The sequence below is a fragment of the Austrofundulus limnaeus genome, unplaced genomic scaffold, assembly GCF_001266775.1.
Source record: "Austrofundulus limnaeus strain Quisiro unplaced genomic scaffold, Austrofundulus_limnaeus-1.0 Scaffold70, whole genome shotgun sequence".
NCBI classification, from domain to species: domain Eukaryota; kingdom Metazoa; phylum Chordata; class Actinopteri; order Cyprinodontiformes; family Rivulidae; genus Austrofundulus; species Austrofundulus limnaeus.
In genome coordinates this window covers 1,005,692-1,021,846 of record NW_013952472.1, presented here as the reverse complement: position 1 = coordinate 1,021,846, position 16,155 = coordinate 1,005,692, and positions in this window count along the sequence as shown.

Sequence of the window (16,155 nt, the reverse complement as noted above, 5' to 3'; positions counted from 1 at the left end):
CACACAGACATATATACACACTCAGTGACCAGTCAGAACCCCCCGGATCGTAACACCTGTTTGTGAGCAGTTGTGAACATGCGTGTATATACAAGATTTCTCCAATGGAATATTTAATGGTGACTGTGGAGGATCGGAGACCCAACCCCTAAGACACGAGGCAGACATAGGAAGACCAGAGCCCAAGGGCCCGAGAGGGATCCCAAGCGCAGAGCCCCAAGGGGCACCCACACGGGAAGATCTGCCCACCTGCCTCCCAGATCAGACCGTAGGGGAGAACTGGGAGAGTCCCCCCAGCGACCACACACACAGCCCCCGGGGCCAGCAGCGACAAACTCATGGGCCCCACCGGCACCCGCCACACCAGAGCAGATCCAGGAAAGGGTACAGAGATCCGGGCTCCCAGGGTGCACCCCATCCAGGCCAAAGCTCTCATACTTTTTGCTAAGTTATAAAACTAGATTGCAACATTGAAAACACAATTTTCTAGCACAGTTGTTGAAGACTACTCTGCAGGGAAAAGTGACACACTCATCATCACAAAGACTGAAGGAGCTGAATTAGAAATAAACTAAGGAACAGTTAATGATATTAAACTATTTCAGGACAACAAAAAGACACAAGGATAAAATATCTGAGACCTTTTTGTTTCCAAGTGGGACAAAAAGTAAGATAAATGCTGAGTTGTTGAGATGAAGGAAGCCATGTGGGACAGAGGAGAAATGTAGTGATGCGGGACCGACTAAGGGATCAGCACACTCTGTCACCCTGTCACACCCGGCAGACACCACTGTCAATCACACACATACAGTATACAGTACATTTAAGATAAGAAACAGCACAGAAATTTCAAAGTACAAACGCATACATTAACATACTTATACACAAAAGATGATCTTAGCCAGTATGTGGACAACTTTAGATCTGTAGTTTTCAAGGTATTTTTTCTTAGATTTCTTTGTTTTCAAAGCACTGCACTTTATCACAGAGAAAAACGATGCAATGAAGACATGTGGTATGTTTGCCATGCAGTGACAGAGCTTTACTTTCAGAAAAACTCAAAGAAAACAGAGATGAGGAACAGTGACAAACAGTGAGAACATGATCGGTTTCTTTCAGGTGGCTCTTAGACATGTCTTGGATGTATCACAGAAAGATAAAAAAGTCATTACTACAGCTTCCTCACTTTTTTAAGACTTATTGTATTGAACTGAAGTCAAGCATTTGATGTTTTAACACAATGAGTGTGTATGCTGTCTGAATGGAAGAAGAGGCCTAAAGGAGGACTAAAATTTAGAGAAACAGTGGAAGTGTGCAAACACAGCAGAGGTTTGATTCTGTGGATGTATAAAACAGAACAGTGTAATGATAACGCTTTTAATGTCTTTCTACAAGAGCATGCTGATTATATCATGAGGAAAAGCAACAACGGAAAAATACAACAGCAAAATTTTAGAATTTTTATTGGCATGCATTTGAGGAAAGTCACTGCAGTTCATCAAAAATATGTAGATCCACAATCAATTCCTATTCTCTCCACAAATTTAACTTCCAGGATACAAAGTCAATTCCCTCTAATCAAGGCTGAAGGTCTAGCTTGCAAATTTGTGCACAGTAATTTTGCTCCAGTTATTGTCCAAAAGTTCTGACAAGTGGCGGTGATTTGTATGTACCTCAGTCAATTTGAGGTTTGTTGAGTCTGTACCCTATAAAACCTAACCACTGAGCCACCATGCTGACTATGCAGCTGTTTGTTCGCTAACAGCATTGCGGTTTTTCATAAACAGCTTTAAATAGTATAATGGTTTCTTTGCTTTTTGCGTCTTATTATAAACAAAACTTACACAATTATTTAACTGTTATGAAACTAAGATTAATGAAAGGAATGCATAATGCTTGGCATGTTTTATGGTAAAATTTCCAACAAAGATTAAATGTGATCTGATATTGTTTGTTATATGTGTTAGGAATCACTTTCAGTTACTACCACCTGAAATTTCAGCTTAGCATCTGTGTTATAGCAATTTTATTTTTGCTAAGGCAAATTAACCACAGCAGCCACCTTAAAATGGGCTGATTCCAAAAGTACTGTATGTATATTAGTTGTGTACTGTATGTACATCCAATATTTATTTTTTGTGAGAGACTGATCAGTGCGTCATGATGAGATATTTTGTTAAAAGACAGTGTAAATGCCAACAGGTATGGCTAATATTTTAAACCAAGATTTTAGTTGGTTTGTTGGTGCTTGTGCCAAGGATTACTCTCAGCTACCACCAAATTAAAGTTTAACTCAATATATGTAGAAGCAATTTACAGAGGTCTATAACGTACTTGAAAAAAAACTGTCAAAGTAAAATTACCTGAACAGAAAATGACTTTGGTAAAAATAAATTTCACTGATGAGAAAACTACTCAAGTAAAAGTCATTAAACTGTTCACAAAATTTGGGAAAGTAAAAGTTAAAGTAAAAGTACATTTACACACTTTAAAAAATAAACTGTTGAATTTACTGAACCAAACTGGTTCCACTGAGTCAGGTTGAATAATATATGTATATTATTTGCTCAGTTTACTTGAATATGCTCAATGGAGCCAGCTGACATGACTTTGTTGAGTAAATTCAACACTTCAATTTTTAGTGCAAAAACATCTTCCTTCATGATGAGTTCAAACATATTTAGTATTGTAACGAGTAACTAGGTGTTCAGTTTTAAAGTAAAGAAGTAAAAGTGTCATTTTTAGCTTTAAAATGTAACAAAATAAAAGTAAAAGAAGCTATTTCAAAATATAATTGGTAAAATTACAAATCCTCAAAAAATCTATACTTAAGTACTGTAACAAAGTAAATGTACTTAATTACCATACACCTCTGGTAATTTATGTGTATTTTATTTTGGCTATAGACAATTACCTGCAGCAGCCTTCTTGAATTGGTTGTCTTACATGATCCACCACCTTACATTGCATCATTTATTTTCATCATCTCACATCTGCAGCACCGTTTTCAAAATATGCATCACCTTTGAGAAGTGTAGTGCAGTCCAGTATTTGTGGTTGTTATCTGTTTGTTTTGCTCATGAATAAAGAAAATAAACAATGACACAAAGTAAAAGCACAAACACAAGCCATAAAAAATAAATGAAACAAAAATACAACTCTGAAAGTTTTAATCTCAAAATGTCCAATTTTGATTGCCAGACAACACTGACACCTGAACACTAAAATATTGGGCTGCACCGAAGCCAAAACGCACTTGAAAAATCTGTCCCTGTGGAGTACTCTGGGGACTAATTTTATTCACAGAAATAAACCTGTTATCACATGCACACATTAAACCATGCCAGCTTGTCCAGAAGAAAAGAGGCAAAGCTTTTAAGCAAATGGCAGTTGTGTAAACTAAAATGGCAATGTTGAAAGTCAATTCAATAATAGCTGAAAGCCATTACAACACTGTCATTAACAAGGTTGCTGGAAATGCAATTAGCCCCCTCACATTGCTCACAGCAATAAGCAGAGACGTTTCAATGAAGAAGAAAAGAGAAAACTGAAAAATGACAGAGATTGATTTATTGCAGGAAAATACAAAAAAACTGGATAGTAAAAAGAATTATTACATTGAACAGGAGATAAGGAAAGTTAAACTACAACGACAGTAGGGCAAAATACAGACCAAGTTACACTGATTTTCTTAATGATAAAGCATTTATTTTCCTCAGGTGCTGCCTTTAAAATTAACCTCTAATTTTGACAAACATGGACACAGCAGAATGACACAGTTTTTGATAAACTCCCTAAATAAGAAATAATTTAAATCCTGAACTGAGATGGTACATTTTACATAACAGGTTCAGATCGTTGGGCTTTGTGCTAAAACGAAGAACAGTTACCTGATAGCTCTTGCTCATATTGACCATGTGACAATGTTTAATGTGACAAGGCCACTCTAAAAAAACTCCAACTAGCAGCTCATGTAAGCATCACTCTCAGTTCTACATTACATGACCATTCTAGCAGAAACATTATCCTATTACAACTAAGTTTTGCTACACCAGAAATGCTACAGCTACCTGTTGTATTGCAAGGGCAATAACAGATTGTAAATACTCACATATTATGCAAATAATATGTGTATTAATGTCAACTGTAAAGTTTTTTTTTAACTATGAGCCACTAGGAATTTTTTAAGATGGCAGCAATTTTGTTGGTCTTAGCTCTGCTTTAAAGGGGCAGTATCATGTAAAATCAACTTTTTTAAGCTTTAAATCGTAATTCAGATTCAGACAGCTTTTTATTGTCATTCAAACATAACATCGTGGATGCAATGAAAAACGAAATTGCAGTTAAGACCACCCATTCAAGAAGAACACACATGACAAAAACATAGGGATAGGGCTGGGTTTAAAAAATAGATTTAATCGATCTGGATCGATTCTCCTTCAAATTTGGGAAGATTGATTCATAAGTCACGAGATCGTTTTTTTCCCCACGGGTGTTGTGTGTCACTACTGGCTTACCGTAGGTTTACATCCAGTTGACGGTCAGTGCTAATGTTAGCTCCCGACAACAAGTTGTCTGGGGCAAAACAAAAGAAACAAAGGAATCACTAATATTACCAGCTGCTTCTCAACTCAACTTAAAGATAACAGAGGCCATGACAGCTTTTGTTTGCAAAGATTTGCGCTCGGACGCGTTAGCGGGAAAAGAAGCTTCGAGCGGCTGGTTCCGGTGGTCAGACGAAAACTGCACCATGTAAACATCTGACTGAAACTGTTCTCCTCCTTTTATAAATGTGTGAAATATGTCAGTCTGACAAAATCATTTAGTTTTGTTAACAATGTTATTTATAAATTTTAGAAGCATCTTAATGTAATTCACAGTGGTGGAATGTTTTAGGTGAATAACTTTTTTTTTTTTTCTTTCTTTCTTTTTGTTAATAAGTTTTACTGAACAGAAGCTAATAAAAATGTCACAAATAAACAATTTTCATACTCAAAAGAGTGGGCATAAGTATACACTAATATTATCCCAACTCTTCTCCTGTAACCTTATTCCATCACTTCTTAGTGATCAAGAAAATCATTCTTAATTTCTTAAAAATCTAATGTATCTAACAACACTTTCTCTTGCAATGTGTTTTAGTTTAAACCTTTTGGAACTTGAGACAGTTTTGTTTCATGATTAAACTCCAATTTACAAGTTTGCCCTTTGTGTTTATAATTTTACCAATGCACCAAGTTAGAATTAGTTTCTACTATTTACAGAATTAGTTCCTTTGAGAATGTCTTACATATCAAGGTAAATGTGTTACTGCTTGATATCCTTAACTAATTTAAAAATCAATCAAACTAAATCGTGAATCATCCTGAATTTTTGTGAATTGTGAATTGAATCGGGCCCCTGTGACTCGAACCTAATCGATTTGGGAAATTTAAATCAATACCCAGCCCTAATAGGGGAACAGGTGAACAGGTCAACGCTCAACATGGTCGTGCTAGTGTTAGCCCCAATGCTATCACTATATATGTATTAGCTCAGCGCTACACATTTTCCTCTCATCACTGAGGTCCTCCATCCACATGACAGAGAGGGGAACGCAAAAATGACTCAGCTGCAACTGAAAATATGGATGGAGGACCTCCGTTTAGCTTGTTAGTTTGAAACGCTAGTGCCGAGCTAATACATATAAGGCAATATAGTGTCGGCGCTTGCTCAAAGGCTAACAGGCTAAGCTGAGGTTCTTCTTCCATGAAGCAGTTCTGTTGTCCTCCATCTATATTCTCAGTTRYAGRCTGARTCRTTTYKGCCTTCTCCTCTCTGTCAAYGYTCTCTGGTTTCATTTAAAAGAGTCRATCRTCAGATATTGTCCAAGATTAACCTTCAGGGTGGATATAGCTCGCTCACACCGATGACCTATCCACGTCATCATTTACCCAGAATGCTTTGTGTGTAAATAAAATGGCTCCATTCGTGTTAGAATATATTTTTAAAAATTTACAAAATTAAACAGCCTACAGTATTTTTACAGTCTTTTTTTACAGTTTAAATAAATGTTTATCAAATAAAGTCTAATGTTACAACTAATCAGGGATCCCTTTATGTAAATTGTCTGTCTGTCTGAAATAACAAGTTATATAAATCACAACCAAACTCTATAAATGACATGCAGACAGTTTGAGTGTTTTTCTCTAACTTTTCCTTCAAGGTTTGGATTCTGTGAGGCTGTGTTAGTTACAATGCTTGTGAAGGAGGATAAGGTCATGGCTAAATGAATGATAGGCATCACTGTCACACAGCACACTGCCAGCAGGCCTCCTTGGAGATAAGAACCAGCTGTCTATCCCCAGCACAATATCATCAAGGTCACTACTCTGAATATTACAGAACTGCTAAAGTTTCTCAGAATTAGTTCTGAATGATCTTCCTGGAGTACTACACTTAAAGTATCATATCAAAAAGAGAGAACAGCATCTGATTATTAAAACCAATAGAAATGTATCCACAATTTCCATTTGCATTCAGTGTGACTGTCTCTTTTTTTGTCAGCTTGCCTGAAAGAAACTATACAGACATCAGTTTTTAAAGCACAATCCTAGTTTTTAGTATTTGATGGCTTGTTGTTTTTAATGGTGGGACCGACTGGCTACCATTGAGCATTCAGCACTAAGACAGCAGACGGGAGGGTAATGAGGAGGTAAATATGATTAAAACCATCTCCTCAGGCTGTCTTAGACCAGCCATTAAATCAGTGGATAGTCTTTATGCCTAATCCATCACACTGCTTAGCTCCCACTGAGAGCAAAGAGAGAGATGACAACAAACTCAGCCCCGAATCTCCAATCTCTTTTGCCTCAAACATAACTTACACACCAGGAGGCTCACACATTATTAAAGATCTGCCAAAGAGGCCTCTAGAAGGTCTGGTGGCACGGGTGTGATAATGTCTTGGGTAAAATCATTTTAAATATGGTTACAAAATGAAGAGGGGTGTTCAATTCGTTTAGTAGAGGACCTGAATTAGGTTTTTTCTGGTCTTATTTCTACAGATTTTTACAACAAGAAAAACACTGTAGGTGTCAGGTTCGTATACCAGTGGTTACCAACTGGGGGGGCCGCCCCACAGGAGGCCCATCACCTTGTTTGTTCAGAGGTTGTAAAAATATCTAATTGTTTTTGTATTTAAAAATAACCTAAACAAATCCATTGGAATGAATAAAACTCAGTTTGTCATTTTTTTCCCCTTTCCCAAATAAAGATTTGTAACTACACTCACTTTATTCTTTTATAAAGAGATAAAAGTTGAAGGGGACCATCCTGATGTGTTTATAGCCATTGGATGTAGTTCTCTATTATATGATAGTTAAAAATATTATATTTATAGATAAATTATATGATAGATAAACTGCTCTCGGAGGAGTAAGAGACTTATTTCCCTCTCTCCTGCCCTCCCTTAGTTTCCTTGCTTTGCTGCTCGGAGCCTCCTCTACATTTTCATCCGAAACCAGAAATTATGGACATTTTTATTACCTCCGCCAAGGGGAGGAGTTAATGTTTTCGGTCGCGTATGTCAGTCTGTTGTTCTGTCAGTCTGTGGACAAAATTACTCAAACACTTGTGGATGGATTGTCATGACATTTTTACCACATGTGGGTACTGGCCCAAGGAACACACCAATAAATTGTGGTCATGTTCCAGATCATGATGCGGCTACAGGAAATTTTTTCTTTTAATTTGAGCGAATCAGCCAGGGCTATGCAGTGTCATTACATCAGACGCATGACTGTAGGAAACAGGAAGTAAAAGTCGCAAACTTGCTGGGACTACACCTCCCAGTATGTCTACTATCATGCAAGTTGTGATTATTCTGTTTTCAACTACTTCTGGCCATGTTACATGCTGTCTAGAGACTAGAAAAAGAAATGTGATTCTCTTCACGTTACGGGAATAACAGAACACCGACAGCGKGGGGGGGGGGGGGGGCTTCAGCTGCAGCCAAGCCGAAGCTGGACTGTCCGGAACAGATGATCAACCTTGTAAGGTACCCTCTCCACATAAGAACTTTATTGTGATTGCTCTGAAGTTTGTGGGAGTGTTTGTGCTGAAAGCGCTCACACGCTGTATTTTGCTTAAATCACTTGCTTCAATAAATAAATAAATAAATAAATAAATAAATAAATAAATAAATAAATAAAAATAAAAAAACCCACTCGCTTCGTGAGCCAATTGTACCAGGAAGCACTTTATAATGAGAGTCAAACAATTACAAACTCGTAAAAGGGGATAAAACAGACGTTTTACACAGTGGAATGTGACTGATGAAAACTTAGGAGCTTAATCCGAGACCAGTTTGACGATGAATAACGTTGGGTGACGAGTGACTTTTTTTTTTCACATTGGACTCCACCGGGAAGAAATTCTGTGCATACTGCAAATGTGTTTCCATCTCTGCTTTTGCGCATTAACTCTATTACAGGATGGGGGAAATTGGCCTTGGCGGAGGTTTGCACTCTCCGAGTGCTTCTAGTTTTTATTTTTATGGATTTGGTTAGCTGGTCTCTTAAATTTTTGGAACAAAGTTTTCTTTAATGGGAGGACATGTCAAAGGTGGGACCTCTTTTCTGCTCTGTTCTGGATATATATTTGGATTCTTATTCTACAGATTAGCTTCTGGTGTTCTACAAACACCAAAACTTAACATCCATATTCTGGACTATGGCTGTGCGGGTTTTCGGGACTCGATTCTTCGGGCTCATTTTTCAGATACACAAGTGCATACAACACTCATGGCTTCAGATACACATCCCCCTAAACTCACTTACTTCTCTGGCTAATAAATGTGATCTATGCAGAGGTGTTTCTTATATACACCATAGTGTGTCACATTGTTGATATAATATGATATTTTTCCCCCTCATCTTCCCTTGTGTGGCATTTAGTTTATTCTGTTAAGGGTTGCGCCTCCTCATGATGTCTTCATGAAGATGATCCTTGCTCTGTGCAGGGGTCTGTGGCTGCATGACCCAGGGCACCTGTTCTCTTGTGTTTGTTATGTTTTGTTATGTTATGTCTTTTTCTGAATGGGTGTTCTGCACTATATTTTCATTGTGCTCTGCAAGGGCTGCACGGTGGCTCAGTTGGTAGAGCTGATGCCTCTCAGCAAGAAAGTCACCGGTTCAAATCCCGGTCCGGGGACCTTTCTGGGTAGAGTTTGCATGTTCTCTCCGTGCATGTGTGGGTTCTCTCCAGGTACTCCGGCTTCCTCCCACAGACCAAAAAGCATGACTGGTTAATTGATAACTCTAAATTGTCCCTAGGTGTGAGTGAGAGGGTGAATGGTTGTTTGTCTTGTTTGTCTCTATGTGTGGCCCTGTGATAGACTTGTGACCTGTCCAGGGTGCACCTTGCCCCTTGCACTGTGACTGCTGGATATGGGCACCAGTGACCCATGCAACCCTGTAAAGGAAGAAGCRTGTACAGAAAATGGATGGATGGATGGATTTGTCGCATTGGGTTGTACCAGCAGACATAAAGGTAGATGGAAAAATGTTATTGTCTGCCTGATTTTCTTCTGTTCCCAAACAACTGATTACAGATTTGGCTCTCCCCTACAATGGCCTTGAGCTGTGGAACTAAATCTTCCTGGATGCTTACGTCGACTGAGGGTCTGCCCCTCACCTCCCCCCCTTCCACCCTCATCTGTGATCTGGTTCATGGAGCAAGCTGAGGGCCGCACAGAATGAAGAGTTACCATCAATATTCTGAACTATGGCTGGACGGGTTTTGTGGACTCGATTCTTTGGGCTCACTTTTCAGAGACTCACACAAGTGCATTCAACACTCATGGCTTCAGATACACGCCCCCCTAAACTCAACTTAGTTCTCTGGCTAATAAATGTGCTCTATGCAGAGGTTAATTTTTTTTTTATAAACACCATAGTGTGTCATATTTGTTGATATAATACGATGTTTTGTTGTTTTTCCCCCTCATCTTCCCTTGTGTGGTTTTTCGTTTTTCTGTTAAGGGTAGTGCCTCCTCAGGATGGCTTCATGACGATGACCCTTGCTCTGTGCAGGGGTCTGTGGCTGCATGACCCAGGGCACCTGTTCTCCTATGTTTGTTATGTTCTGTCTACTTGTGGATGGGTGTTCTGAACTGTAATTTTATTGTGCTCTGTACAATGACAATAAAGGTCTATCTTATCTTATCTTATCTTAGTTTTTAGATCACCAGTATTGTGGCCATTTGTATGTCTTCCTTGTTTCTAAGATTATTTTTAGAGTGGGCGAATTCTTAATTCAAAATGATATAAAGGGAAGTATTTGGTTGTATGAGTCTGAACTCATATAACTCTTCTACATTTGTTTTAAAAAGTTAAACATCTACTATGAGGTACACCACTATTGATGTTAAATCTCAGGTAAATAAGTGACAAAGCTAAGCACACTATTAGTCAAGTGTTGCAGAATCACAGTGCCAAAGCAAACACACTCTCACAACATTATAACCCTCAGAGTCTTTATAACTGTTTGGTCTGAATGTTTTATCAATCCACAACAAACACATAGTTGACTATTTTTGGTGAAAATTAAAATAAGTCCACGAATATGTTTAAGTGCAAAAGAAAAGAAAAAAAGCATATGCACTTTGATGTCTATAAACATTGCCAAAACATTAAACACGTACCCTAAAAAACAGTTTTAGGCAAATTTAAAATGTGATGTGAAATTACCTTCATCTTCACACAGCTTCCTCAGTCTGCAAGTTGCAAAACGTCAGGGACTTCAGAATCCCATACTAATTTTGTTATGTGCAATACAAAATATAAATGAAGCAAATCAAAGAGGCATAAGTACTGCATAGTATATTTTGTTTAATAACGGTCATTTATTTTCTCCAGGAATTGTGAAAATGATTCTGTTTTGTTGTTGTTGTTGTTTTATTTTTTTTTATTTTGTGGCTATTGTGGATTATGCTGATGTAGACATGGGTAATCTCATCTGCTCTTTTGCACGGCTCGTTTGAATGCACCCTCTTCTGTACATCAGCAGCTCCTGCAGTCAGACACTCAAACGTCCTCATATAATCCCCCAAAGACACAAGAATCATGGATTACAGCTGGAGAGAATCCACAGGCAGCTTACTGTTGAGCTGAGCATGTTGGATTGTTGTGCAAAGCCTGCAGGATAATTATCAGCAGGAAGCATAGCCTGCAGAGAAATAAGGCATCTTGTGCCCTAGGCCCTTTAAATGAGCCCTGCAGACCAGCTGAAAGATGCTGAGGCCTCTTTTTATTGAGGAGACAAGAGGCAGTTGCATTAAATGAATGAGGATTCCAGATTTGCACAATGTGAGTGCAATTGCAGTCACAGCTAAGCTAGAGAGCTGCATGGATCTAAGATCAAGAGGAAATAAACTGATAACTGAGATTTCCACTCTTAAAAACAATTTGAGCTACTGATATTCAGGCTTAGGCTTTCATCTACTTTCTCCCTCTCTGTCCCTGTTTGCTATGGAGCACCATCAGCTCCACCCTCTGCACTTACAACCCTTAGTCAGCTCCTAGCACCACACATATGCTCTGAGTTTGTCCTTATGGGGGATCTAAAGTGGGACATGATCAACCCTCCAGACACAGTTTTGCAGCAGTTTGATGCTCTAAACCTCACCCAAATTATATCTGAACCCACTAGACCTAATCCTAAGTCTTCCTCTTCATCCACCTTGATCGACCTCATTTTGACTAACAGCCCATCTAATTATCAAGCTGGAATTTTCAGTCAGATTAGTGATCACTGCGCTGTTGCTTGTTTGAGTTCTGGCTTTTCAGTGAAAAGACTACCAGTAATTGTTATGAAGCACTCGCTAAAAAAATTCAACATGGAAGCTTTCCTCCAAGATGTTGAGGCTGTGACCTGGGACAGAATTATATCCCTCCCCTCCCTGGAAGACGCATGGTCCTCTTTCAAAAACACTTTCACTCTGATTATGAATAAGCATGCTCCTCTGAAAAAAAATTATAATCAAAAATCGTTATAGTCCCTGGTTTTCTAATGACCTGGCTGAGCTTACTCACCTAAAAAATGCCCTTTGGAAGGAGGCCCGCTTCATCCAATCTCCAGCTGATTGGTTTGCCTTTCGTCAATGCAGAAATAAAGCTATGCAGGCTATCAGAAACGCCAAAATCTCTAATTTTAAGGAGGAACTCACAGCAAGTGGCACTGATGTCAGGGCCTTTTGGAAAACGGTCAAGGTAACGGAAAATAAAATTTCTTCCACTCATCTCCCAGTCTCAATGATTTTTAATGACATTGTTACTGAAAAGCACAAGATGGCTTCACTTCTAAACCATCATTTTCTTAATATAACTCAAACAGTGTCAGCTTTAAACCAAGACCCAGTTCCAATAGACATTTCAGACACCACCACAGCAGATTTTCAGCCTTCTACATCAAGCAGCAGTGGCTTCTCTTTCACACCCCTTCCATCTCTGAAGTCCAGGATGAACTTGTTAAGCTGAACACAAACAAATCTGCTGGACTTGATGATCTGGATCCTATGTTCTTAAAGCCTGCAGCCCACATCATTGCCCCTCCCATCACAACACTTTTTAACATGTCCCTACAGCTGTGCGAGTTCCCTTCCGACTGGAAATCAGCCAGAATGTTTCCCCTCTTCAAAGGTGGTTCCACATCTGATCCAAACTGCTATCGTCCCATTTCTGTCTTACCGTGTCTTGTCTAGAGAAGCTTGTCCATATACAGTTAAATGAGTTCCTGGATAAAACCATAAACTCTGACATACAATCTGGTTTTCGAACAGGACATGGATGCACACTGTAACAGCCACCACAAAGGTACTTGATGATGTAATAACAGCATTAGACAATAAGTTGGTATGCATTGCTGCCTTCATAGACCTTTCCAAGGCCTTTGATTCTGTTGATCACATCATCATTTTACAAAGGCTGTCTAGTATTGGTCTGTCCACCTCCAGCTGTAAATGGTTTGCCAGCTATCTCACTAACCGTGTCCAGCATCTGAAGGCTGAGGACATCATGTCAGATCCACTTATCATCTCTGCAGGTGTGCCTCAAGGCTCCATTCTGAGCCCAACACTTTTCTCTATTTACATCAATGATGTATCAAAGGCTGCTGGCACCTCCCAAATTCACCTATACGCAGATGACACCATTTTGTACTCAGTTGGCCCTTCCTCCCAATCTGTGACTTCCAATCTTCAATGCAGCCTCACCTCTATAGAGCAGTTCTTCAACAATCTCCACCTCCATTTGAATACCACTAAGACCAAGTGCATCATATTCAGCCGAAAACCTGTTGCCTCACCTCCATTCACAATCACCTGCATGAATGGCATGGCACTGCAGTATGTCAAAACTTACAAATACCTGGGCATCTGGTTGGATTCCTCCCTTTCAATCACCACACACGTCAATAACATTCAAGCAAAGGTTAAGGCCAGACTAGCCTTCCTATTCCGTAATAAAGCTTCTTTCACTCATGCCACCAAATGCACCCTGGTTAAGATGACAGTGCGGCCAATCATGGATTATGGTGACATCATATATAGAATAGCACCAAAGGCAGCCCTTAAAAAACTTGACACACTTTATCATTCAGCCATCCATTTTGCCACTAATGCTCCCTTTCACACTCATCACTTTGACCTGTATAAACTGGTGGGCTGGCCCTCCCTTCACACCCGGTGCCTCCATCACTGGTTTCTCTTCATACAAGGCAATCCTGGGCAAGACACCTGGCTATCTGACTTCACTTCTTCATGTTGCTCATAACACTTATCAAACAAGATCAAGTAACATCATCAGTTTTAATACCCTCCCAACATCTACCACCTTTGGACGTAATGCTTTTCGCTTTGCAGCAGCACATGACTGGAACACACTCCAAAATACCCTTAAACTTACATCACTGATCCCAATCTCCATAATTAAGCAGAACATCCAAAACACTAGCCCTGTGATGGGCTTGCGACCTGTCCAGGGTGTACCCTGCCCCTCGCACTGTGACTGCTGGATATGGGCACCAGTGACCCACGTGACCCAGAAAAGGAAGAAGCGTGTACAGAAAATGGATGGATGGATGGATCCAAAACACTATCACTGACGCCTGTTCCTGTTGACAATTTCGGACACACATTTAAGCATTTTCTTTTTTCTTTTTCTACTTTCTACATTTATTTCTTTTAATGTAAATGTTTGTGTTGTGCTCAATGTTGTACATATTTTATGTTTTTATTCATTCATGCAGCCTCTTGGCCAGGTCATGTTTGTAAATGAGAAGTGGTTCTCAAACAGTTTACCTGGATAAATAAATAAATAAATAAATAAATAAATAAATAAATAAATAAATAAATAAATAAATAAATAAATAAATAAATAAATAAATAAATAAATAAATGGAAAATGTACACCATGTATTGATGCAAAAAGCAACAAATCGACCATTTGACAGCTTTATTTAAACAGGAATTTACAGTTTCTTTGTTAAATGCTCAGTATTGATGTATTGAGTGTGATAATGTCCCCAGACTGTTGATGCATGCGATGAAAACTAAATGTTTACTTGAACTTTCTTCAAAGTATAAAATGAATCCTCAAATGTCAGAGTCTACAGACTAAACAAACTAATTATGTACTCCTACATATACATATATATATATATATTGTTCACGTTTGAATGTCCTGTATTTTGCTCTGTGTTTGATTGAGCATTGAGGGACATGAGAACATGGAAGGGGATTCCTTTAACAGCCGTTACTGAAAGCAGAGCAATATGTTTGATCTGGTCCTGATATCATCCTCATGAAAGTGGTGTATAATTCATTTTTACTGCCTAATGATGACTAGCCAAGTGTGATACCTTCATCAGACTGGATCTTTTGCCAACAACAGCCGAGCCAAGTTTCCCACTGAAAATATTTAGCAGATTGACCATGTGCGTTGCATTAGGGGGGCAGGTCGGTTTAGCTGGGACACAGATGAGATGGGAGCCAGGATAAGTACAAGACCTTAATGTTTTATGACACCAAAAGATGCTTTCATCTCCTCTGCACTGACTCACAGAAAACATAAACACTTACACATGTAACACACACATGCAAGCACACATACATGCACACGGACTTCAGCTGCCAGTAATAATTTAATCATTTCAGTCAAGCATTGCATAGCTTGTCCAACCAGGCATATCTCTTCATCTTTCACTCTATTTTTTTTTCACTTTGACAAAATTTCCATTTTATGTGTGTGCTCAGTGCCACCCTGTCTACTTTGGGGCAGCACTGTCTGTACTTCCTGAATCTGTTTCCATAGTGACTGCGACAGAACATTTTCCCCGGCGTGATGGATTCTAAACGAACGCAGCAGCCGCAATGACACGCAGATCAACTCTGCTGACAGCGGCGATAACTTTCTCCCCCCCTGAGCCTCAAACTTTCTCTCTCCATGTGCCTATTTTCTGATCCCACATATCCGTTCATTTAATGCAAATAGCTCATCTAGCCCACTGATGGATATGTGTCTTACATACTGAACGGCGGGGCATGTCAGGCGGTGGTAAAATATCTAGTTTTGGGGGGAAAAAAGGAGTATAACCATTCAGCTTTCCGGTGTGCCATCTAAACTGCAGATGACAGAAAAATGGAGTCTTCTCATAAGTTAAAAAATGCTACATGCACAGCAATAAATAATTCTAATCTGTAGCTTTTGCAGGGGACGTAATAAATCCAAAGATTTTTTTCCTCATATACCTGTTGGAATAGATTTATAGCTCAATAGAGTTAGGCAGTAAGATATACTGACATTTGCATGCAGGACCTTTCTTCACCTACACCAGCAGACCCCTGTATGACCTATATAGTATTTGTTGTCAGCCTAATGAATTTGCCATTATTAATTATTTCTTGTTAGTGGAAACAGGTACAGCACAACTGAATGCTGCAGGGCACTAATGGGAAGACTCCACTCCACTTCCTTTTGAAGTGGTAATGGGCTTAAGGTGCATGTAATTTCCTGCTATATGGGAGAGCGCCACACCTGGGTGCGCGGGATAAGGAAGTGGGATTCTGGGCTCTCCCAGCGGCTGTGCTCACCGTCCTTACTATCGTGTGGCTGATAA